This window comes from Mobula hypostoma, chromosome 12 (assembly GCF_963921235.1).
Source record: "Mobula hypostoma chromosome 12, sMobHyp1.1, whole genome shotgun sequence".
NCBI classification, from domain to species: Eukaryota; Metazoa; Chordata; class Chondrichthyes; order Myliobatiformes; family Myliobatidae; genus Mobula; species Mobula hypostoma.
This window is the reverse complement of record NC_086108.1, coordinates 45,725,420-45,752,950: the sequence shown is the minus strand read 5'-3', so window position 1 is coordinate 45,752,950 and position 27,531 is coordinate 45,725,420. Positions and strand designations below refer to the sequence as shown.

Sequence of the window (27,531 nt, the reverse complement as noted above, 5' to 3'; positions counted from 1 at the left end):
GTATCCACTTAACTGTCTCTCTCTGAATTCCATGGACCTAACCCTCCAGACCAGCTTACCAATGTGGGTCTTTGTTGAAGGCCTCATTAAAGTCCAGATAAACAGCAACCACTACCCTATCCCTCATCTGCGTCTCTGGTTACTTCTTCAAAAACTCAAAGATATTCATCAAGAATGACTTCCCACAAATAAAGCTGACTCCTCCAAATCAGACTCAATCAATCCAAATCTGGTAGATCTTGTCCTACAGTGCTCTTTGACTACCACTTTATTTATTTTCCCTGCCCTGTTCCCCAAGCAGAGGTCCAGTATTGCAACCTCCTGTAAACATTTCACAAATTCCACTCATCCAGACTCTTAACACTTTTAATGGCCCAGATGATACTGGGGCAATTAAAATCCCCCACTAATATAACCCTCTTTTTTTTTACAACTAAGAGCAATTTCTCTACATACCTGCTCCTCTAGTTCCCATTGACTATTTGAGAGTCTATAATTCAGCCCCACTAGAGTGACCCTCTCCTTCTTATTTCTAAGTTCTACCCATATGACTTCACTGAACAATCCCCAAGAATGTCATCTCCAAGTTCTGCTGATACATCCTCCTTTATCTGAAATGCTACACCACCTCCTCGCTTGCCTGTGCCTCCGCCATTACTGTAGCATCTCAATCCTGGAATATTGAACTGCCAGACTTGCCTTATCTCAGCTATGCTTCTGTTATGGCTATAACATCCCAGCCCTCAAAGCCATTCCATGGTCTGAGTTAAACCCTGAGCACTGAAATAAATGACTATTTCTTTCCCTGTTTTCACTGTGACCCTGACTTGCTCTCAAAGGGTATTAGTTTATCCCTTGACTTGCTCCTGCTCTGACTCTCAACCCACTACCAATCTAGTTTAAACACTCCCTTGCAACACCAGCAAATTTCCTGCAAGGATATTACTCCCTCTCCAGTTCAAGTGCAATTTGTCCCACTTGTAGAGGCCATCTCATTCCCAGAAGAGGTTCCAATGATCCAAGAAACTGATTCTCTGCTCCCAGCAATCTCTCCTTAGCCACAAATTCATCTAGCCTATCCTACATCTCACTTCGCTAACACATGGCACTGTGAGTAATCTGTTGAGCCCTGGTACAGTACAGTAATTGTACAATAAAATTAGATTATTAGATTAGATTAGATTATGAGGACTCGCAGTCCTCTTTTATTGTCATTTAGTAATGCATGCATTAAGAAATGATACAATGTTTTTCCAGAATGATATTACAGAAAACACATGACAAACCAAGACTGAAAAACTGACAAAAACCACATAATTATAACATATAGTTACAACAGTGCAAAGCAATACCGTAATTTGATAAGAACAGACCATGGGCACGGTAAAAGTCTCAGAGTCTCTCGAAAGTCCCATCATCTCACGCAGACGGTGAACCTCTAGCGCCGCAAAATGCCGATGCAGCATCCTGGAAGCATCCGACCACAGTCTGACTCCGAGTCCGTCTGAAAACTCCGAGCCTCTGACTAGCTCTCCGACACCGCGCACCGAGCACCATCTCTGCCGAGCGCTTCAACCCCGGCCCCAACAACAGGCAATAGGCAAGGCCGAGGATTTGGAACCTTCCCTCCGGAGATTCTCGATCGCACAGTAGCAGCGGCAGCGAAGCAGGCATTTCAGAAGTTTCTCCAGATGTTCCTCCGTGCTTCTTCACGTCTGTCTCCATCAAATCAGGATTGTGCACGGTATCCTAGTTAACACATATGATATCATTCGAACGGCCACGCGCACTGCGTCGCGCCGCCATATTCTCCTCCCTCCTTCTTGAGATCAAGATGGACTTGATCTCAGAATCTAGCCCATATTTTCTACCTGCACTGTACTTCCTCCATAACTGCAGCAATTTATTTTGCATTCCGTTGTTTTCCACTGCATTACTGTGACGTACTGATGTAATGCAACAATCTGTATGGATGACACGCAAAACAAAGTTTTTCACTGTATTTCAGTACATGTGGTAGTAATAAACCTAGTTAGCAAATAGGCAGGCTTTCTGGTCCATCACATCTTTCTTCCCAATGTTACAAAAGACCATTGCCCTGAAATCAGAAGGTCCAATTGCCCTCCCACTAGCTAGCCCAGGGCTGTTAAAGCAATAAAAAGGATTCCTGTAGGATTAGTGTAAATGGGTGCTTAATGGTCAGCCAAAGGACTTGTTTCCATGCTCTATGAGTGTAGGACTGTTAATAAAGATTGTCGATTTCCTCCAATGTGTTTGATCACAATACATTTAATTGGAGCTGTTTGCTGCAGTGAGCAAATATCACTCCATTTACTAGAAGGTCATGTTCTCTGCCAGCCCAATAGATTTATCTGCCTCCTTCCTCAAATTTATTCTTCTACTCATTTATCAAATCCTTCTGCTGATAGCAATTCCAAATGCTCATTAAATCATGTTAGTTCTATTATTACCCGTTCAATTATCTGTATTTCACCGTAACCAAGAATGACATTTAAAAATAAAATTGACAAATATAAATAACAGTGTCACTAAGCATGATTTAATTCCACCATGAAAACAGATATAAATCTTTCTATATCATTGCCATTGATTTTTTTATTACTAAGTACACTACTTTGTGTAAATCAAAGTACTATCTCAGCAAACAGGGAACACTTCCAAACCAAGAGCATTTTGTCAGCTTTTATCATTTCACCATATTACAGCCTACGAATAGTTTCAAAGAGATAGCAAATGCTCCTTTCCTCAATGCATACAATGTATTGTTCTGTATGGATGGTATATCTACTGTCCTCCATTGTGGTTGTACAAGACAAGGCAGGGAGTTAGCACCTTCTCAAAAATCACCCGAGCCAATACAAGACAAGGCAGGGAGTTAGCACCTTCTCAAAAATCACCCGAGCCAGAAGCTTTTTTTTTCAGGTTTTTTGATGAGAAAATTATGTGAAAAGATATTGCCTTTTCAAGGGGAAATAAAGAGTGGATGGAGATGGACGTCCTTATACACTGTGTGCTTCAAGTTGGAATCCAAATTAACCGGCGCAGGAAATATTGTAAAAAAAAACAACTCAGCAAGTGATGTTCAAATAAAACAACCTGCACGTTTAGAAGACAGAACACTCCCCACCCGACATCTGGAACATGTCAAACTTAACTACTGAAACTATTTCATAAAGTCTTTGGCAAAAGAAAGGGCAATCTTGGAGACTAGTCTTGAAACAGTCTTACTGCACAGTTTTTAACCATTCTCATTTCAGAAATGTTGGCTTTGATGACGTATTTGCTCATGATAATTTCTGATGAGTAGAGCTGTGACACGGTGCTTGCCCGGAATGACGATGGGGTGAGGTACCTCTGAAGTGAGCTGTGCTCTCATAATATGTCCTCCAACTCGCAGTAGCCCCTCAGAGTCAAGAAAAGGACAGAGTTTACTAGGGTAACTTTGGATCGAACAGCAAACAATCAGAGTTCAGAGGTGAAAGGTAATGGTGTCTCCACTCAGGTCGAGAAGAGAGCTTTATAAATCAGCTGTTTTCTCAGAGATTGAATAAAAATAAGGCAGGGATAAGCAGAGCCATTGTTGGAGTGGGGCAGTGTTAGAGTGGGGAGACTTTTGACTTTGGCTCAACAGGCTTAGGCAATAACAGATGTGAGTGACATAAGCTTTCTCTTGCTCATTCCTCAGTTTTAGGTGTATAATTAAGGCAGAAAGAATGGCTCCAGGGGCTGCGTTTTGTTCTGTGTGTGAGATGTAGGAGTTCTGGGAGACCTCCAGCCTTTCAGATAACCACATCGACACCAGAAGCACCAAGCTGCAGCTCCTCAGAGAACATGTTAAAGAATTGGAGCTGCAACTCAGTGACCTTTGGCTCAGAAGGGAAACTGAGGAGATGATAGGTAGGAGCTACAGGGAGGTAGTCACCCTGAGGTTGCAGGAGGTAGGTGAATGGGTGACTGTCAGCAGAGGGAAGGGAAGTATGCAGCTGGTACAGAGTACAACTGTGGCCATTCCTCCCAAAAACTAGTATACCATTTTGGGTACTGGGTGGTGGGAGAACAGCCTACCAGGGGAGCCACGTCGACCATGTCTCTGACTGGTGCACCGTAGCTCTGAAGGGAAGGGGTCAGAGGAAGAATGCAGTGGTGATAGAAGATTTTGTAGTTAGAGGAGTAGATAAGAAAGTCTCTGGATATGATAGAGAGACCCAGATAGTACATTACCTCCCAGGTGCCAGAGTTATGGACTTCTCGGATCACGTCCACAACATTCTGAATGAGAGAGTGAGCAGCCAGACTTCTTGACACATACTGGTACCAATGACATATAATGGAAAAGAGAGGAGGCGCCAAAGAGAAAATTTAGAGAGCCAGGTAGAAAGCTGAAAAACAGGATTTGCAGGGTAATATTCTCCAATGATTTGGCAGATGAATACATGGCTGCGGAACCAGTGCAGTGTGCAGGATTTCAGATTGATGGATCATTGAGATCTCTTCTGGTGAAGAAATGACCCATACAAAAGGGACGGGCTACTCCTGAACCCAAGGGGGACAAATATCCTTGTGGACCAGTTTGCTAAAACTGTTTTAAACTAAATTGGACTGGGTATGGGAATCAAAGTGATAGGGTTGAGGATAGGGATGTTGGTTTACAGCTAGTGATAGTGTGTAGTGAGGCTGTCAAGAAGCACAGGCAGATGATTGGGCAAAATTGCAGTCAGTGGGATGGGTTGCAGTGTGAAAGGGGAAAAAATTGAGAAGGGTGACAAATACAGGACTGAAGGAGTTATAGCTTAATGCACACAGTATATGAAATAAGTTGGATGATCTTGTACTGCAGGTAAAGATTGGCAGGTGTGATGTTGTGAGCATCACAGAGTCTTAGCTGCGTGACGGTTGTAGTTGGGAGCCTGATATCGAAGGATACCAATCTATCGAAAGGACAGGCAGGTAGGCAAAGGAGGAGGAGAAGCTCTGCTGGCAGAAAGTGAAAGCAAATCTTTAGAAAGATGTGACATAGGTTTGGAAGATGTAGGATCCTTGTGGGTAGCGTTAAGAAACTGCAAGGCTAAAAAGACCCTGATGGGAGTTATTTATAGACCTCTGGATAGAAGCTAGGATGTGGACTACAAATTACAGCAGGAGATAGAAAAAGCATGACAAAAAGGCAATGTTACATTAGCCTTTGGGGATTTCAATATGCAGATAGACTGGAAAAACCAGGTTGATGCTGAATCACAAGATGGGGATTGCTTTTTGGAGCATCTTGTGGTTGAGCCCAGTAGGGGATCAGCAATTCTGGACTGGGTGTTGTATAATGAACCAGATATGATTAGGGAACTTAAGATGAAGGGACCCTTAGGAAACAGTGATCATAATATGATAGAATTCATCCTGCAATTTGAGAGTGAGAAGCTAAAGTTAGATGTATCAGTATTACAGTGGAGTAAAGGGAATTACAGAGGCATTAGAGAGAAGCTGTCAAACTGGATTACAAGGGGATACTAGCACGGATGATGGCAGAGCAGCAATGGCTGGAGTTTCTGGAAGTGATTCTGAAGGGACAGGATAGATACATTCCAAAGAAGAGGAAGTACTTTTAAGGCAAGACGATGCAACCATGGCTGACAGGGGAAGTCAAAACCAACATAAAAACAAAAGAGAGGGCATATAATAGAGCAAGAATTAATGGGAAGTTAGAGGATTGGGACATTTCTAAAAACCAAAGAAGGCAACTAAAAAACCCATAAGGAGGAAAAAGATGAAAGCGAGCCAATGATATCAAAAATGATACCAAAAGTTTTTGCAGATACATATAGAGTAAAATAGAGGAGAAAATGACATTGGAGAGATAGTAAGGGGGGACAATGAAATGGCAGATGAACTGAATAAGTGTTTTGCATTATTTTTCGTTGTGGAAGATACTAATAGTATGCTGGAAGTTCTAGTGTGCCAAGGGTAGAAGTGATTGAGTTGCTATTATTTGGGAGATGGTGGTTAGGAAACTGAAAGGTCTGAAGGCGGATAAGTCACCTGGACCTGATGGACTACAGCCCAGGGTCTTATAAGAGGTAACTGAAGAGATTGTGGAGGCATTATTAATGATCTTTCAAGAATCACCAGATTCTGGAATGGTTCTGGAAGACTGGAAAATTGCAAATATCATTCTATTCCTCAAAAACGGAGGGAGGTGGAAAAAAACAAATCATAAGCCAGTTAGTCTGACTTCAGTGTTTGGGAAAATGTTGGAGTCAATTGTTAAGGATGTGGGCTTGGGTTACCTGGAGGGACATGACAAAATAGGTCAAGGTCAGCATGGTTTCCTTAAGGGAAAATCTTTCCTGACAAATCTGTTAGAATTCTTTGAAGAAATAACAAGCAGGATAGACAAAGGTGAATCAGTGAATGCTGTGTGCTTGGATTTTCAGAAGGTCTTTGATAAGGTACTGCACATGAGGCTGCTAAACAAGATAAGAGCCCTAGGTATTGCAGGAAAGATACAAGCATGGATAGAACATTGGTTGCTTGGCAGGAAGCAAAGAGTGGGAATAAAGGCATCTTTTTCAGATTGGCTGGCAGTAACTAGTGGTATTCCACAGAGGTCTATGTTAGGACCGTTTGTTTTTACGTCATACGTCAATGATTTGGATGATGGAATTGATGGCTTTTTGGCCAAGTTTGCAGATAATATGAAGATAGGTACAGGGGCAGGTAGTGTTGAGGAATCAAAGAGACTGAAGAAGGACTTAGACAGATTAGCATAATGGGCAAAGAAGTGACAGATGGAATACAGTGTTGGAAGTGAGACCAGCACAGACCTTAGAAAGGTTTAAGGGTTCAAACCTGGCACAAAACATATTCTCTGCTGAGCAGCAGCAATTGCTGCTCTCCTATATGCTACTGAGACATAGATTACATAAAGCAGGCATCTGAAAGCACTGGAAAAATATCACCAACACTATATTCACAAAATTCTCCACATTCACTGCAAGGATAAGTGATCCAACGTTCGAGTACTCCCCGGCCCAACATCCTTAGTATTCAGGCTTCAGTTACACTGCATGCTGCATAGTTACTACGCTATGCTACATAAGCTGTCATTCACATATCTGAATCCCAAGCAAACTGTATGATGGGAAGAGATTTCCAGGCAGAAAGAGGAAAGGATTCACTGGAGAACCTGCTGGGGTCATCTAATGTGTCTGGTGCTCTCGATGCATCCTCTTTAATGAAATGCAGCTTTCCCTGACGGACCTTTGGATCTCTGGTTCACAATTGCACAGAGTATTCATAATGGCATTGAGAACCTCAAGGCCTGGCATATGTAGGAGTGCACAGAGGCTCCATACAAGCAGCAGAAGGCACTCACCAACTCATAAACCACCCATCTGCTTGTTGTGCTAGCCACCACTAACTCCATCTGTGTGGAAAAGTCTGTGGTTTCCACATTGGCCACATTTATACCTTAGAACTCACAAAAACAGAACAGAAGCAAATTATCCCCAGTCTTTGGGGGGGGGGGGGCAAGTGGTCTACCTCAGATGGAGAGATTTAAATGTATTCTCCTCCACATGTAATTTCTTTCCAGTTGGTTATGCCAGTTTGTACAGTAGATAAAAGGAGGGGCTATACACAGTGATTGAAGTATGTCAGGTAGATTTATTTAATCTCCAGACTTATTCCTTATTCTAATGTACACAGTGGCACATGTACAAATACCCTGGAACCCATTCAGATACCTTCCAACTAAATATTGGGGACCCCAGTGGCAGTATTTTGAAGGCAGTATGATGGATAAATCAGTGATTTCTGCGGGCAGTGACTCAGGAGGAATTTTTTTTCCAGATCTTGGTTCTTGCGTGCATTATGTGGCATACTAGAAGGCTGATTGGGAAATGTTTGTGAGCATGGCAGGAAGGTTGTGAGCCCAGTCAGAATCTCACATCAGGGGAGGAAGATGTGGTGAAAGAGTTTCCCTTCGCCCTACACGGTTGAATTTTTAGGTATTTGATTATTGGATCTCTGGACAGGGAATAGCCATCACTCTCCACTACTTTCTCCATCTCCAAAGGGATCCTACCACCAAACATCTTTACCTCCACTCCCCTCTGCTTTCCACTGGGATCGCTCCCTCTGTGATTCCCTTGTCCATTCATCCCTCCCCACTAGTCTCTCTCCCAGCAATTATCCCTTCAAGTGGCCAAAGTGCTACACCTGCCCATTCACCTCCATTCAGGGCCCCAAGCAAGTCCTTCCAGGCGAGCCAGCACTTCATCTGTGAACCTGCTGAAGTCATCTATCGTGTCCAGTGCTTCCGATGAGGCCTGCTCTACACTGGTGGGACCCTTCGTAAATTGGGGGACTGCTTCGTCAAGCTTCTTCACTCCAGCTGCCAAAAGCGGAACTTCCCAGTGGCCAAACATTTTAATTCTGATTTTACAAATTCAGTGAAGAGGCATTTGTAGATTGTAACTTGACAGTTGTAGCCATGGCCACTTGTAATGCGTCAAAATTTTGAAAACGATTTTTTAATAACTTTGGTGCTTGGGTTCTTGCAATCTTATTTCCAACTTGCACCCCAGGAATTATAGATGAAATCAATTAGCTTCTAACGATCGCGTCAATCTGTTGTTTAGGTTACATTGTAAACTTTGTGCTGGTGAAATATTGGATTTAGTATTTTTTTCAACATGCCTTCAAAGGACCTAATTTGGTGGCTATGCTCAGATTGAGAGTGCAGAAGGTCACAGGCTTTAACCAAACCCAAATTGACGTTGCCTACTTTACCTGTGTTTGCTTTTTCCTTCTGAACAAGTTCCTCTTCAGGCGAATGTATACCAGCCCGAGGTATACCTTATCCAGTGAGTATGGTTGCAATTCTGATAATGTCATAACAAGAATCTGCTCCGTCATTCAAACATGGCTGATTTATTTTCCCTCTCAACGCCAAAATCTGAAGAAAATGCATGATCCCAGTGAAATATACTTCATTGTTTCTACACTTCACTGAAAGTTAGACAAATACTGAAGTGGAAGAGCACAAAAATGAATAGTTTTCATATCAAACATTCAGTAGAAAAGCGGAAAAGCTCTGTTCCTACCTTGCAGCACAGCAGTGGCTGGCGAATCCATCTCTATCTATCCCGCTGATCCCCCGAGCACTTGATTTTAGACTGTAAGAGCATAAGATATAGGGGCAGAATTAGGCCATTCGGACCATCCAGTCTGCTCCGCCATTTCATCATAGCTGATTTAATAGCCCTTTCAACCCCATTCTCCTGCCTTCTCCCCATAACCTTTGACACCAACACTAATAAAGAACCTATCACTCTTTGTCTTAAATATACCCAATGACCTGGCCTCCACAGCCACCTGTGACAATGTTTTTGTGGTGATAGCACATGTAAGAACATGATTGGAGAGGGTTCTGAGCATGCACAAAAATGAGACAATGATCCAGAATGATCTGAGGGAACATAGCTTTGTAAAAAACGTGGTTTTGTTGCTGTAAGTAAAGTTATATTTCTTCCAGAACATGATTCTTTATTAGTAACCCACGGTACGTATAAAGCACACAACATGGTATCAGAAGTCGGTCTGGAAGAATAATACGTTGGCTAACACCGGAGAGCCGAAGATAATTTACAGTGTAAGGGGTTTCTTCTTTTATGTTACTGCTAAGGCTAATGAAAATGACTTCTTTGTTATGTTAACTGCTGAGAAAGTGCTTCTCTTTCGTAGCTTATTTGGGTTATATGATTGATAAGAGAAAGAACGAACCAATTGGGATAGATGCTATTCTTTCTTGTGTGTCTGTAAGCTATTGTTTTTCGCGGGCAATGAGGCAGAAGGCGGATGGGGGCAGAGACAGGAGACGTGATGCTGTAAGCTGGGTGACAGGACGGACCCCGAGTGGGAGTCCGAGGCCCAAGGTGTTCGGCGAGGAGAGGAGACGAAGACAGACTCGTGTGGAGCATCTGGTTGACCACCGTGGTTAGTCCCAGGCGGCAGGTCGAGGAGGTCGGAGGGGATCGAATGGTGGAAAGAAGACTCCGTTAATTGAGCTCCAACGGTTGTGCACGAAGTGGTTGAGCTTTGATAAGGTTGGCGCCTTTTATTTTCCTTTTATATTTTATCTCTATTAATTACATAGTTCCAGTAAAGTGTAATCATTTAATCACATATGGTGTATTGTCTGTTATTTGGCGGGGTGGGGTACATCACACAGCCTCCACACAAACTTGATTACCCAGTCTGGTGGGGCTGAAGGCTGCTTCCCCTAGACGAGAGTGAGTTGAGCGAGCCTGAGGCTTACCAGGGAGCTACAACTGAAAAAAGAGTTCAAACTGTTTTGGTGTTTGTTAACAGTTTTACAGATGGAAGGGCTGTGACCCCCACTGACACTTCAGCTGACTGGGAACATAGCTGAGAACTGGAGAAAATTCAAGCAGTGTTTTGAAATATATTTATTGGCGATCAGAACAGATAAAAAAGGGGAAAAAACACAAGCTGCACTTCTACATGTAATAGTTGGCGACGCAATTGAAGTATATAATCATTTTATTTTTGAAGGTGGAGACAATCTAAATTTGCAATTGATAATGGACAAATTTGAAGCATTTTGTATACCAAAGCGTAATATGACATTTGAGAGGTATAAATTTCTTACTTGTCGGCAGAAAGATGGTGACTCTATAAATCAATATATTACTGAGTTGAGACACCGAAGTAAAACACACGAGTTTGGAGAACTGACAGACTCTCTCATTAAAGACAGAATTGTTTGTGGCATTCTGGATAATGGTCTGAGAGAAAGACTGTTAAGAGAACAAGACTTAGACCTGGAAAAAGCTGTGATGCTCTGCAAGGCTTCGGAAACCGTGACGTTACAGGCTAAAGAACTTTTCAGTGAGAGCTGCCATGTAGACGCTGTGAGGAAACACGAATATATTAGAAAAAAATAATGACAACAAAACCGACAGAAAGCAAGATGTCATCTGAGAGGAAAAAGCTATGTGATCGCTGTGGGCGGCAACATCGACCAAAACAGCATCCAGAATATGGTAAAATGTGCAATGACTGCGGTAAGAGTAATCATTTTTCACACTGTTCAGAAGTAGGAAGAAAATAAAACAAGTAAATGCAGTGCTTGAAAATGAACTTGAGGAGTTTTATATAGATGTGCTTTGTGAAAACAAAGAAAGTAAGAATGACTGGACTATTCCATTGCAAGTGAACCAAAACAATATTCTGTTTAAACTTGATACTGGAGCACAAGTAAATGTTTCTGCAGAATCTGGGTTTAATGCATTAAAGCCAAGACCAAAGTTACATAAGACAAATATAAAAGTGACTGGGTATTCAGGTGCAGGCATTCCAGTTAAAGGAACATGTGTGCCAAAAGTATCACACAAAAATATTGTGCACAGGCTTTCATTTGTGGTCGTGCCGAAGAATATACAGTCAATACTGGGTTTATCTGCCTGTGAGAGACTGAATTTGGTGAAAAGAGTATTAGTCCTGGATAGTGACACAGAGTCAGAATACAGTGACTTGATGAAAGAGTATGAGGACTTGTTCAAAGGGCTTAGTTGTTTTCCAGGAGAGCACATGATTAAAATTGACAACACAGTGCCACCCGTAGTACATCCATGTAGAAAAGTGCCTTCTGCATTACGTCATCAACTGAAAACAGAGCTGAAGTGACAGAATGTTGCATTACAGTCGGCAGAAGGTGAAGTAACTCGACTGCAGATCCAGCTCATGGAGGCAAATGCTGACATGGAGAACATAAAAGCAGTAGCTGCAGTTTCTGAGACGACCAAACAGGAGGCAATTGATGATGTGAAGAAGCATGGCAGGAGGAGGTTGCTTCAATGCAAGCGATAATGAAAGAGACACTGAGAGAATATGAGATTTAGTTTCATCACCGTCTAGAGCAAGAACACTCACAGTGGGCACAGTATAAGGAAACAGTGGAATGTGAGTTGACTGATCTAAGGAAATGTTTGTCTGAAGGACAAGGAGGTGAAGTAAGGACACAAGACAAAATGAACACATGGACACAGAAAGCTACAGTACTTGAAGAAGTACAACCCAGATCATACATGGTCCAAACAGAAGAAGCAGTAGTATTAAGAAGAAATCGCAAAGACTTCAAGAAAGAGCCAACTTCAGAGTTTCAGTTAACTGATGCAGACCAGGCAAAACATGGAAGTAACAATGAAACACAAAGACTGTGTGAACCACTTAGAAGATCTACTTGTGTTCGTAAACCCCCAGAGAGACTGATAGAGACCTGTTAAGTTATGCATTTGTTATGGTCAATGTTGCTAATTGTTTTTCTTTTTAAGGAAAGGAAGATGTGATGATATCTCGTGTAAGAACGTGTTGGAGTTCTGTGCATGCGCAGAAATGGGAGAACGATCTGAGAGAACATGGCTTTATAGGAAACGTGGTTTTGTTGCTGTAAATAAAAGTTCTATTTCTTCCAGAACATGATTCCTTATTAGTAACCCACGGTACGTATAAAGAACACAACAGTTTTCACCACCCTCAGGCCAAAGAAATTCCTGTTCTAAAGTGGCGTCCTTGTGTTCTGAAGCTGTGCCCTCTGGTCCTAGACTCTCCCAGTACAGTATTGGAAACAGTTCAGTTGCAAAAGTATCGATTCTGGGACCATCTGAAGAAAGTTATAAACAACATCAAATGTATGCCATGTGTAACGTTTTCCCTCTGGCAGGTGCGCGCCTCGTCTCTCTGACTCAGTTTGCACCCTCACTCTGTGGGTCGAAGCAGCAGGCATGCCCGGGAGCTCGAAAACGGAGAGAAGCGGCGGAACGCTGAGCAAGTCTCCGCGAACTCCCAAATGCTCCCGCTGCAGGAACCACGGCTTCGACGTGCGGCTGAAGGGGCACGGAGTATGCAGCTGGCGCCACTGCCAGTGCCCCAAGTGTTTCCTGATCGCCGAGCGCCAGCGCATCATGGCAGCTCAGAAAGCGCTCCGTAAGCAGCAGCAGCGGGAAGAGGAGCTGGGCTCGGCCGCAGAGGGCAACAGCACAGGGGCCAGCACACTTGTTGCCCCGGAGCCACTGCCAGCTCTGGCCCCGAGCCCGGCCACCAACAGCACCCAGCCGGAGGCTGAAGCCTCTCTCCCGGACAGGCGTGGATCCTCGGGGCTGGAAGATAGACAGGGCGGTGGCGAGAGGAAGGACAATGTCTCCACCTACATGGTCCACGCCTCTACTCAATTCGGTAAGAGAGAAAAACTGCAAATTAGTTAAGATACTTGACAACGTGCAGAGCTGCTCGTAACTCAAATGCTAGAAGAGAAGAACTATTTATTTCATTTATTCAAGGTATAGTATTTTAAAAGATTTTATGCTAAACCGTATTTTAAATTCTTTAAAATCGAATCAGACTGAAACCGTTCTAAGAAACCATGGGGTTATCGTGTTTTCTATTTTAACGTTTGGTTGGACTTGTTGAACGTTTTTAAATACCTCCTTTTGCATGCATTACTAAACATAGAACTTCAATAATTCTCTAGTTACATTTGCGGCTTCGAACTTTTATAAATTATAATGACAGGCTCATGTTAATATCTTCCCTTGATATAAAGTTTAAAAGAAAACCCTTACAACTATAGTGTGTTTCACAAAAGTATTTGTTTCCTCCGCCCCCCCCCATTTCCATATATGAAGAGGTATTTATAATTGTTGCTATTTACAGTTATACAGTTAGACCACTTCGTTTTTCCGGTGCGGAATTTATTTAAATTCCGGCTGGAAATGTAAAGTAGTGTTTCCGTCGCGGCTCGGTTGTTTCTGCTCACTTTGTTTTAAATCGGATTGCGGTCCCATTATCATGTAAAAAAACAGTTTTCGTTAACCAAGCTGCGAAAGAAAAAGTGTTGGATCACCGGACAAAAGAAAAGATCCGGAACAAATAGGAAATTTAACATTTGTGTCTTCACCAAACGGTCAAAAATAATAAACATTAATCTCCGCAGTCCTGGGCGGCACTGTGTTCTCAAAGTCGCAAAGAGTAAGGTGCGTTGTGAACAACGGACACAATGACGCAACCTTTAGTCCCAAGGCTTCCTGAAGGGTTTGATTCTCTGGTGTTCTTTAGCAGTGAGCATCTTTTAAACACACGGAAGTGATCCTCGCCCATTATCACCACCGCAAAATTCCGCTGGAGGGGCTCTCAAACTAGAGTTGTCTAAGGGTAGGAGCCAAATTAAAGTAATCAATTTAGGTCTAGGGGCTAAACTACCAACATGTCCTGGTAAAGTGTCTTCCAGTCCTGGGACAAACCCAGTTTAGAGTTTAGTGACCTAAATGACAAGTATAGTGCTTCCATCCCAAAATATGTACTCAAAAATTCAGTCTGCCTTTCCAGTGCAGAAACCGGAAGGTACTGCCCTGCCACAGATGCCAAGATTCAAATAAATATAAACCTGAGTCTCTGGCTGCTTTCTCAGGTGAACATAATGATTCAAAAGCCCCGTATCCCCATCTAATTTAACTCTCAGGAGATACTGTTTGAACAGATTATGTGGTTTTTATCATATTGCCCTATAAGAGAAAACTGGCTGCCACTTTTAGTAGATTAGCAGTTGGAATTGAATCTGATAACATTCTAAAATTGTTAAAGGATCTAGATAAATGTCTTTATTTTTGAAAATAAAACTCTCTACACCACTCAGAGCAACCACACCCCTGTAGTTCTGTTGTTCTGATATATATTACAAACCCTGAAGTTTGAGTACCAATTCAACAACCTTCTATATAAACACAGGAAAGCAGCATCCATCATCCGAGACCCTCACCACCCAGGACATGCTCTCTTCTCACTGCTGCCGTCAGGAAGAAGGTACAAGAGCCTCAGGACTCACACCACCAGGTTCAGGAACAGTTATAGCCTTTCAACCATCGGGCTGTTGAACCAAAAGAGATAACTTTACTCAATTTCACTTGCCCCATCAATGAAATCTTCCCACAACCAATGGGCTCACTTCCAAAGACTCTTCACCTCATGTTCTTGATATATATTGCTTATTTATTTATTTGTTATTATTTTTATATTTGCACAGTTGGTGTCTTCTGCACTGTGGTTGAACACCCTAGTTGGGTGGTCTTTCATTGATTGTATTCTGGTTATTATTTTATAGAATTAGTGAATACATCCACAAGAAAGTAAATCTTAGGGTTGTATATGTTGACATGTATGTACTTTGATAATAAATTTAAATTTGAACTTTGAATATCTTTAATGTAGAAGAGCAAGATATAGCAGATCAGATGTGCAATAAATAATGTCAGAGGAATATATATTTGGATGCGTGATCAAAGTAGGGATTGTAGAGGAGAATAATAGGAGGAGAGTGAACTGGCGGCTTTTGGCAGGGAATTTCAGATTATGGGATCTTGGTAACTAAATGTACAGCTGATAGTTGTGTGAAAATGAAGGAGGTATGCACATATTACTAATGTGATAGAGGGTTGAGAGAAACAAAAGGAGATGAAGAGTTAAGGAGAAGAGAACCTATGAAGGAATTTTTGGAGCAACTTGAGAAGGAATATTGAACAGGATTAACACTTGAGTATTCACACAGTAACATGTTTGGGATTCTCAAATTTATTACCCCACCACCCATATGTCTGTACTGGTACCTGGTTCTGGAGTGATAGAACACAGAAGCAGTCCTTTCACCTATCTAATCCATGCAGACCTGGTTTTCTACCTAGTCCCATCTACCAGTAAAAGTCCATAGCCTTCCACTTTTCTTTCATCCACATACCCATCCAAACTTCTCTTAAATGTTAAAATTGAACCCACTTCCACCGCTTCCGCTGGTAGCTCTTTCCACGCTCGCAACACACTCTGAGTGAAGAGGTTCCTCCCCCTCAGGTTCCCCTTAAATATTTCACCTTTCACCCTCAACCTGTGCCCTCTAGTTCTAGTCTCACCCAACCTGAGGGGAAAAATCCCGTGTGCATTCACCCTATCTACATCCCTCATAATTTTGTGTACCTCTATAAGATCTTGCCTCATTCTCCGGGGAATAAAGTAATATATATTCAACATACCCCTGTCATTCAGGTCCTCAAGTCCCAGCAACATCCATGTAAATTTTCTCTGTATGCTTTCAAGCTTATTGATATCTTTCCTGTAGGTAGATAACTGGAACTGCATACAAGACTCCAACTATGGCCTCACCAACGTATTATACAGCTCCAGTCTATCATCCTAACTTCTGTACTCAGTGCTCTGATTTATGAAGGCCAATGTGTCAAAACCTCTTTTTATGACCCTATCTCCCTGTGAAGCTACTTTCAACATATCATGGATTGTATTCCCAGATCCCTTTGTTCTACCACACACCTCAGTGCCTTGCCATTCACTGTCTAAGTCTCACCCTGGTTTGTCCTCCCAAAGTGCAACACTTCACACATATCTGCATTAAACTTCATCTGGCATGGTTGCATTCCAGTACTACTGAAGTAAACCTAGTCAGGAAACTTCACCAGGCTGTTCAAATAAGCTCCACAATAGAAGACAAGTTCCCCTTCTTATCTCTGTGTCCAGTTGTGTAGCTTCTAGCTGAAATCTGAAGTGGAGCTAATTTTGCTAATATTGCCTTCAGCAAAGCCTAGAACAAATGCCAAGCCTTCAGTGGTGCCTTCTGTTAAGTTTTACAACTTAGTTTATTTGCTTTTTACTACTTGAGCTCAAGATTGGTCGGATTGACTGAGAGAGATCCTTTCCACATTTAGATCATCCTGCTTTGTACCAAGAGTTCACTTCTGCCAGTAAAGAGCAAGCTGAAAGGAACGTGATGAGCAGTGGCTTTTACCAGAATATCTTGCCACCGAAGCTATACACGGGATACTGCAGCAGTGTCTACAGTTATCACCCCCTGTCCATGGGCTTTCCAATGAATCAGCCAGGCTACAAAGGGGCTCCTGTGCCAGCTGGGATGTGTGCCTCAAGAGGCAGCTTCAGGCCTGTCCAAGGAAATCTTGGAGCATTCCATCCGAACCCCATGTTGGTAAGACATTATTAAATAGAACAAAAAAAAATTACAAATCCACTTTCAGTTAAATGCTGTAATGTATTTGAAGTTTCAAAGTGTAAAAGATGTTGATGTAATTTAGAAATTTTAGAATGTAATACACTCTTCTTTGTAATAATTTCCTTAGGATGTGAACTCCAATTATATCTCACTTCTCAATGTACTGTCCTCCCAACACCATGGCATGTCATGGCACCGAAGGAATTTTGAAGTGGTTGCCGACAAAGGATTGCATGTTCTGATTGTTTCTCTTTCCAAAGGTGCTGCCTGACCTGGGATCTTCTAGCATTTATTTTGTTTTTATATCTTTGAAACCAGTTCCATTTTCAGTTCATTCTTGACAGAGCTCATCTTTCACCTCTCCAATTCTGCTGTGAAAATTTCTAATAAATCTGCCTCCATCACACATTCAGACACTATATCTCATAACTACCCAGATTAAAAATCTACTTTCAATTTGGGAAGTTTGCCAAGTATATTAAAACCTTGTCAACGTGCTCAAAATAGTGGAGGGATTCAGCAGGTTAGGCAGAATCTTTAGGTGGAAAAAGAGCCATTGACACTTCATCAGAGCAGAGAAGAAAAGAGGGCAGAAGCCAGAATTAAATGGTGGGGAGAGGGAGTGGAGCAAGAGCTGGCAGGTGACAGGTGGATTGAGGTGAATGGGGGAAGGTAGGTAGGTGGGGCTGGGGGAGGAAACTAGGAACAATGTGAGAAGCTGACAGGTGATAGGTGGAAGTGGCAAAAGGCTAAAGGCTGATCTATACTTGTGCGTCAAGCTTGCGCCGTAGCCTACGCAAGTGAACAACGCCGTTGTGAGTATTTATTCTTGTGCGTTGGTGTGTCTGCATCGCTCTGCAATTCAGGCATGTCGCGCATGCACACACACCTGCCCGTGCAAGGCTTCATGGTCATGGTAGTCTTTCTCGGGGTAAACAAGTTTAAAGCGAGCGTCTTTTTTCGTAAAAGCGAAATGTGTCCTCCATAATTTTGGAGGTCTGTAAGGCTTTATGGAAAGCATTGCAGCCAGAGTTCCTTCCCTGCCCTTCAGTCGCCCAGAGGGAAGGTATTGCAGCGTAGAAGGAAATGCGATGCTGCCAAGCCGACCAATCACAGTTGTTGCGGTCTGCATTGCCGCCATGCGTAGTTACATTTTGGGAGAGGTGCGCGTCAGGCTACGGCATAGGGATCCGCGTAGGCACTGCGTAGGGTTCGCGGCTACGCCATACCTATGGCGTCCATTTGACACAGAAGTATAAATCAGCCTCTAAGAAGATGGAATCTAATAGGAGAGGAGAGTAGACCATGGAATAAAGGGAAGGAGGAGGGGAACCAGAGGGAGGAAAGTGTGGATGATAGGTAGGATGTGAGAGCAAGCGAGGGTAAAGGTAAAGAGAAGTAAAGGGGCCAGAGGCAACAGGGAAACAAAGGGGGAGCTGGTTGACCCTCATTTATTTTTTTAACAGGAATTTAATATTTGAAAATTTACAAGCCTTTGTCACAATTTCCAAATCTAAAGGGGATTGGAAGAAAGTAGTCAGCATTCTTGTTACCTCCATCCTTATTGTCTAGGTTGCACCCCATTTGGACTGGCTGATATTTCTACTTTGAGTCCTTACAAATTCCTACCTATCAATTTTATATTATCTATCCTACCTCCTCCTGAACTATGGCTTTGTCAGCATTTGCATTAGTGCAGATATTGGGGCTGATCTCAGTGTAGAACATAGAACATAGAATAGTACAGCACAGTACAGGCCCTTTGGCCCGCAGTGTTGTGCCAACCCTCAAACCCTGTCTCCCATATAAGCCCCCACCATAAATTCCTCCATATACTTGTCTAGTAGTCTCTTAAACTTCACTAGTGTATCTGCCTCCACCACTGACTCAGGCAGTGCATTCCACGCACCAACCACTCTCTGAGTAAAGCACCTTCCTCTAATATCCCCCTTGAACTTCCCACCCCTTACCTTAAAGCTATGTCCTCTTGTATTGAGCAGTGGTGCCCTGGGGAAGAGGCGCTGGCTATCCACTCTAACTATTCCTCTTATTATCTTGTTTTGTCTCCTCTCATCCTCCTTCTCTCCAAAGAGTAAAGCCCTAGCTCCCTTAATCTCTGATCATAATGCATACTTTCCAAACCTGGCAGCATCCTGGTAAATCTCTTCCGTACTCTTTCCAATGCTTCCACATCCTTCCTATCGTGAAGTGACCAGAACTGGACACAGTACTCCAAGTGTGGCCTAACCAGAGTTTTATACAGCTGCATCATTACATCGCAACTCTTAAACTCTAGCCCTCGACTTATGAAAGCTAACATCCTATAAGCTTTCTTAACTACCCTATCCACCTGTGAGGCAACTTTCAGGGATATGTGGACATGTACCCCGAGATTCCTCTGCTCTTCCACACTACCAAGTATCCTGCCATTTACTTTGTACTCTGCCTTGGAGTTTGTCCTTCCAAAGTGTACCACCTCACACTTCTCCAGGTTGAACTCCATCTGCCACTTCTCAGCCCACTCCTGCATCCTATCAATGTCTCTCTGCAATCTTTGACAATCCTCTATACTATCTACAACACCACCAACCTTTGTGGCGTCTGCAAGTTGCCAACCCACCCTTCTACCCCCACATCCAGGTCGTTAATAAAAATCACGAAAAGTGGAGGTCCCAGAACAGATCCTTGTGGGACACCACTAGTCACAATCCTCCAATCTGAATGTACTCCCTCCACCACCACCCTCTGCCTTCTGCAGGCAAGCCAATTCTGAATCCACCTGGCCAAACCTCCCTGGATCCCATGCCTTCTAACTTTCTGAATGAGCCTACCGTGTTCCCACAAAGATTCTCAAGCTGTATATCCATAAAACATCAACCAGTATGTTGTCAAAATTCAACGCAGGCACTAACATATTTTTGAATTTTACTGTGTCACAGATACAATTTGCACATTTATCTCAGTGTATAGGTTGCAGTTCTTTAAAAAAAAATCATAATTGCTTGTATCAATGCAGTTACAAGCTGTGGTCAATAGATGGTGGTGCAAAGTTTTTTTTGTGAAATTTGTTGCAGTAAAACGGAAATAAGTAGAATTTGGTTAATTGAGACACATCGGGGTCAGTACATTCTGGTCCAAATAAATGGCTGCCCCAGTTAGCCAAAGTTACATGGAAGTAGTTAAAAAGACAAACTGAATTAACAAATCACATATTTAAATGAAATACAGAACAAATTAGAACATTACCAATACTACTCCAGTACTATAAAACTGTTTATTAGTTCCCAATAGCTATTGACAGAGGAATTCATCCAGTTATGCAATGAACCTTCACTTTAAGCATGGTGTAGCATCCAACGGCCACAGAAATGCACACATCTGGCTCCAGTTAGAACCTGTTCATCCTCAATTAAGTTTCCTGCCTCAGTTAAGCAGTACAGTGTTCTAAATAAACAAAGGGAATTCCGGCTATTTACTTAATTAGTTTTTGTATTGTAAGAGTTGTCCCAAATAAACAGCTGCCCCCCCCACCCCCAATTAACTGACGGCCCAATTAAGTAGAATCACTATGTATGTTTATCAACATACATATAAATACACAGACACATACTCTATACGTATGTATGTGCATGTATAAATTTATCACTGATTCTTGAAAAATGTTGCATAAAAGGACGAAACCGTAGAGCTAATACTTTTATTTCATGTGGCGTAAACATTTATTCTGTCGTATCTGAAATAACTAAGCTTCCTTGTTTTAATCCATTAACTATCAAGGAGAAAAGAGTAACAGCTCTGAGTCATGTTCATGAAGGTTATAACAAGAAATTAATACAGAAAAGGTTATAACAAAGGAGCTGGTTGTGGACTACAAGAGGAATGGAGACAGGCTAACCCCTATTGACATCAATGGATCTAGGGTTGAGAGGGTGAACAGCTTTAAGTTCCTCGGCATCCACATCACTGAGGATCTCACGTGGTCTGTACACACCAGCTGTGTGGTGAAAAGGGCACAACAGCGCCTCTTTCACCTCAGACTATTGGAGAAGTTTGGTATAGTCCCCCAAATCCTAAGAACTTTCTACAGGGGCGCAATTGAGAGCATCCTGACTGGCTGCATCACTGCCTGGTATGGGAACTGTACTTCCCTCAATCGCAGGATTCTGCAGAGAGTGGTGCAGATAGCCCATCTGTAGATGTGAACTTCCCACTGTTCAGGACATTTGCAAAGACAGGTGTGTAATAAGGGCCTGAAGGATCATTGGGGACCCGAGTCACCCCAACCACAAACTGTTCCAGCTGCTACCATCTGGGAAACTGTACCGCAGCATAAAAGCCAGGACCAACAGACTCCAGGATAGCTTCCTCCACCAGGCCATCAGACTGATTTAATTCATGCTGACGCAACTGTATTTCTATGTTATATTGACAATCCTGTTGTACATAATATTTATGATAAATTACTATAAATTGCACATTGCACATTTAGACAGAAACATAACAAAGATTTTTACTCCTCATGTATATGAAGGATGTAAGTAATAAAGTCAATTCAATTCAATAAATATGTACTGTACAATGTTACAGACATTAATAGATCCAAACTATTTTTACCTTTAATGGAGTTATGCCCTGCAACTCCATTCCAGCAGTAAATCTCAGGTTTTAGTAATAATTCACACCATGCTGTTGGTACTGCACTGTCGATGATGTTCCCAATCAAAGTTTTGTGGGATAGTGACTGCCATTATTTGCTGCATTTTACGAATATAAAGGAGAAAAATCAAGTTTAGGTTTCTGGAGATATATTGAATCCTTGCATTTCTCATAAACTTCTCAGAATATGACTTTTGTTTATGACATGGCAAAATGCCCTTTTACAAGCAAATCTGTCCTTTAAATAAACCAATACATGACCATTTAGATAAACTGACGGTGAACATGGTGCTTATTCTTGAATCTAGAATGACTGTGAGATGCTTCTCAGGTAAGATTTAAAACTGAAGCTTGTTTAAGTGGACCTTAAAAAACACCCACGCGAGTATTCAGACAGTGTACGGGCATGCATTGTTCTTGAATCAGCTAGCTTCCTGTTTATGGTTCTTTGCTATAGCATTATTCTGTTTGCTGTTCATGTAAATGTGTTTTTTATTTAACAGTATTTGCTAAAATGTCCTGAGGATGTATTAAAATGCAATGCTATGAAAGTTAATTCCTTACATTTCTGTAGCCTCACTGACTATGGGTTAAACCTCAATATATTCTAGTTTCTTTTCATAAAAATGTAAAAAGCAACAAACCATGCCTCAGGTTGTAAACTGTGAAATAAAAATGTTGTGATAGTCACCTATTTAACAGCAGAAAGGCAAATCACTAATTAAGTATCTTATAAATTCTATTCATAAAATATAATAAAATATATTAAATCATAAATTCCCAATAATATTAGATGATGTATGAGGTAAAGGTATAGTCGCAGTTCACCAGCTCAGAATTTTAACCAGCTTCCCAAGTACCGCTGGATAAAGGTTAGTTATGGAGATGCTGTATTTATTCTTGTTTGCTAATTCAAAGGAACATAACTGGAAGTTTCTTTTCTTCAGTTCGGTACAAGAATTATTCAATTTCTCAGAAACCATTTTCAGCTTTTCTGCTTGTAGCCTTGGTAACAGGGCCATTCAAGGAAAGACATTTTAACTGATGTAACCTTATCTGAATTAAGTTAATCAATTTTGTCTCTTAATGGTAATAAATCTGAGGATAAGTGACTCTCCACTCGCCACCACACCCCCCACCACCACTTCTGAAGCAGTTTGAACACATTTAACAAATATAGTCCATTTCCATCAAGCAGAGAACAAGTTAAATTAACCAGAGCCACACCTATCAGAATAGTCATAAAAACTGAGATTTTATGTCAACTGCGGCATATCAGATCCCTGATTGTCAGCAAGGCTAACACTGATGCACTTCTTAGCTCAGTCACTTTGAATTTGGTTATCACAACTATTGAAATCCTTTCATAGAAACACAGAAAACCTACAGCACAATACAGGCCCTTTGGCCCACGATGCCATGCTGAACATGTACTTATTTTAGAAATTACCTCGGGTTACCCATAGCCCTCTTTTTCTAAGCTCCATGTACAAAGTTTCCATAGTTTGCACAGAAGTACACTAAATGCAATTGAATTAGAAGTTTTTATTTACGCTGGTTAACAAGGAGTGCAAGTGCTAGGAATGGTTGTGTTTTTCAAAGCTGTGGACTATTGATAACTTGGAACAGCAAATTAAGGCCTCCCTGTACAACATACATGCACCATGATCTCAGCAGGATGAGTACCCCTTGCTATGCTAATGTAATATTTTCTATGTCCTATGCCAAGAATCCTGAATTTTGAATGGATTTGAATTTGTACCAGATGTGGAAGAATGCTTTGCTATTACAAGCCACCCAGTTGTTATTCAGGATGAGAGAGCAGAGGGCGGCAGGATACTTTATTCCATTTATTCTAATAGATTTATCAATATGTTGTTCTCAGTTTGAGCCTTCTATTCATTTCATTCATTTTCCCAGTCATTTGCTTCCGTTGATAGATTTAATTTCCTTTTTGACAGATGCGTGATAATAGTTGTGGACTGCAATCATCTTATTACTCATCGGCTCCATTTCTTGGTTCAAGACTGTTCTCTGGGCCTCGGTACATCTCCCCTCTCATGACACCAAGGGTGAACGAAACTTCCGGTGAAATTGAGGTCACGGCAGGTGAGAGTTTGGGAAATGTATTCAGTCATTCAACAGATATACATGTAAGCATTTTAATTTTAGTTGCTGGCCACTCCCCATTCTCTAGATTCCCTTGAAAATGTTGATACATTGTAGGAGGTATGATTACAGAGACCACTTAGCCAAGCATCACTGGTTCTGTGAGAATATAGATTAAAATTATTACCTGGGGATTTGGCCCCAGCGAAGGGAAATCGGCCATTATGGATCCTGCTCCCACTCGTCTCCCATGCCGGCATTTCTAAGTGCATGAAAACTCAGGCTATTTTTCTGTTGCCAAACGAGCGATACTGTGGGGGAGAAAAGGGAACTGGCATCATCTGGATTGATTTGGGGAGCTTTCACGTATGCACACTGTGTTCTTTTTAATTGATACATTGAGGGAGTCAAAAACAGAACACTAGCTTCATTATAATCAGCAACAGCATTACAAAACAGGAATTGATTTTATTTGTCATCTATGAGAAAAAAGTTTATTTTTCCCCAATGCTGTCTTCACGGTGAATCTAGCAAGTGCTGAATAGATTCCAGCTGCTGCATGGTCTCAGCAAATGAACTTTTTGCACTTCCAAGTGCAATCACTGAGTGCAAGCAAACTGTTCAAGTTTGAGGGTATTGCAGTACCCCGTACAGCTTCAGTTGAAGTTTACCCAACCCATTCTATGAATTACTATATGGAGATCGTGCCAAGGGTGCTCACTCTTCCTCTGTCCCTTTCCTTGCCCAAGGTAATTTACCTTTAAGGGTCAACTGACCTCATCCAGATTTCAACTTTGATCAGTGATATGCCTGGACTTATCAGTCTCTGCACGGCATTTAACTGTAACTTTGTAAAGGAATATTCCACTTTTGAACAAAACTCAGCATCAAAGGGCAGGCTGCTGAGCAGTTACTATATATTTATGGATGCTGAATGCCTCCATTTTTTTTTCTGAAGCTGCACCTTTAGAATCCATCAATTTATACAATGAAGGATCAGCGATGCACTCCTGGTTTCCATATCTCTATTTTGCTGGAAAATTATGCCATGTTGATGGTCAAGTTGAGGACTGGGGGCAGCTGTGACTCTCTCCTGCAGTTGACAGTTCTGTCAGTGCTGACTGTCAAAAGTTCAAAGTATGTATACATTATACAATCCTGAGATTGGTTTCTTTACAGGCAGCTACAAAACAAGAAACCCAAAAGAACTCATTAAGAAAGAAGACCAACAAACACCCGACGTGCAGAGAGAGGAAAAAAAACACATTGTGCAAACAATAAAGCAAGCAGAGGAGCAATTAGAACGGAAGTGAGTCCATAGACACAAAGCCCAAAGCAGGCCACAGCCTCAGCCTCAGACTCAGTTCAACACATACTGGAGTAAAAGATCACAGAGCCCACAGGCATGAAGGCCACAGCAGGCCCACAGCCTCAGTTCATCACAGAGTGGAGTAAAAGATCACAGAGTCCACAGGCATGAAGGCCAGAGCAGGCCCAGAGCCTCAGTTCATCACATAGTGGAGTAAAAGATCACAGAGCCCACAGGCATGAAGGCCACAGCAGGCCCAGAGCCTCAGTTCATCACATAGTGGAGTAAAAGATCACAGAGTCCACAGGCATGAAGGCCACAGCAGGCCCAGAGCCTCAGTTCATCACATAGTGGAGCAGACATCCCACCTCTCCCGGGAGTTCCAGGAGTCTCCCGCATTTCGCTAGCGGCTCCCTGATGCCCGCAAATTATATACAATATCCCGGAAATCGATTTTTTAGAGAGGGAGAGGGAAAAAAAAAGAAAGAAAATGAATGAATCCTGTTTGATCTCTCTTTGTGCTAAGTAGACCTATCAGTTTTCTCTGTGGGCGGGTTTATAGTCGGCCTCTCTTTCTCTCTTCCATATTCCTCAGTTCTGTAATGACACTGAAATCATCCGGACAACTGTTGTTGATGAAGTACAAAAGCCTGGCAAAGAAATTCCCAAGGGTGGCGGTGACAACCTGACTACGTGAGGCTGTCCTATACAGGCAGGGCGCGTTGGCGTCTTAAAGGGGATTAGATCGGGGTTTAAATTGGAGCGAAATTCCAAAATCGTCCGCTAAGACATCTTTAAAAACGCACTCGCAGCAAGCAAATTCTTCAGGGAGTTTTCCTGGAACACTTCCACTTACAGGTACATCGAAGCCCGCGATGGGCTGGGTTTAAGCACAGCCATTTTCAGAAGAAAAAACGATTTTAATAAATACCTGGCCCCCACCAAGGTCTCGTCATTAGGACAGCGAACTGTTTACCTGTGCTGCACACTTTATATACATTTTGGATTACACTTTATTAAATAATATTGTAATATATTGTTTTATGTGGTGTGCATGATATATGTATTGTTGCTACACCGCAGTCCAGACAGAGGTTGTTTTGTTTGTGGACAATCTGCCAGATGACAATAAACTTGAACTTGAAGATACAGAACTTCTAAATTACTCATTTAAAATCCCCCATTTCGATGTAAAAAAGTAAGTTCTGATCCTGACTATTGCAGGCGGTGTGTGTGTGTGGGTGTGATTATGGACGTATATGGGATCGGATGTGTCCGAATGGACGTTAAGCGGCGCACACCTGTAATAAGGATACACCTTATGCTTTTATTTCTTTTAGAGACCACAACATATTAGGGAGGCTAAGCGCAGGGTAGGCTGCTCAAGTTTTTCACAGTTCTTTTCAGCAGAAAACCAAAGTCTGACAGAAAAGGTCACGAGAGCTGAGGTGTACTTTACATCTTTCATCGCTGAGCATAACCTGCCATTCCAGGTGTGTAAGCACACAGGCAAGCTATTCAGGAATATGTTTCCTGATTCAGAAATAGCAAAAAACTATGCCTTCTCATCAACCAAGACAGCAGCTATTGTGAACACGGCACATTAGGACAGAATTCAGAAGTCAGCTGTCTCAGAAAACACTTGTGAATCTGATGTCTTGCAAAATTAACAAATTCATTGACACAGACTGCTATGAGGTTGAGACTTCCGGTTGAGATCTCTTTGCAGGGTGGGATGTCTGGTGGAGTAAAAGATCACAGAGTCCACAGGCAGGAAGGCCAGAGCAGGCCCACAGCTTCAGGTTCAGTTGATCACATACTAGAGTAAAGCATCACAAAGCCCGCAGGCGCGTAGCCCTGAGTAGCTGGAGCAAGCCTCAATGCAGCAAAGAGCTGAGTAAGTGTTGTGGAGCAGTGAGCAGAACTGGCCTGACCCTCACCTCCAGTCCCAACTCCTTGCCCTTCCAATCCATCTGGCCCAGTGTTTAAATTGTCCAAATATCATGTCGTTCTTCACACTAGGTCCCGGACCCTGTCACATGGATACGCTCTAGGCCTGGACCCTGCCGCCACACTGTCAAACAGCAGACTGTGTGTGCAACTGAATGCAATCAAGCATGCATCCATCTTTATACATGGGTGTAAAATTTCACAAGTTGCTTGAAGAGAAAATAATGCCATTTGGCTTTCTTTCCCTATGAACAACTTTGTTCACCCTTTATGTGTAACACATGGCCTATTTCACATGGATGTGCTCCCAATAACTTTTATTTATTTATTTAGCAGTACAGTGCAGAGCGGGCCCACTCAAGCCATGCCACCCCAGTAAGACCCAACAACCCCGATTTAACCTTAACCT

General features: G+C 42.2%; 1 long non-coding RNA gene across 1 annotated transcript; it reads right to left on the bottom strand.

The window, feature by feature from the left end:
* Positions 1-1,785: 1,785 nt before the first annotated feature.
* LOC134355158 (uncharacterized) lies at positions 1,786-24,324 on the bottom strand. Its single transcript, XR_010019966.1, has 5 exons — positions 24,051-24,324; positions 21,713-21,852; positions 9,120-9,191; positions 8,806-8,971; positions 1,786-1,964 (listed from the first exon to the last, which is right to left on the bottom strand). It is a non-coding gene; the product is annotated as an uncharacterized LOC134355158 (long non-coding RNA).
* Positions 24,325-27,531: the final 3,207 nt, after the last annotated feature.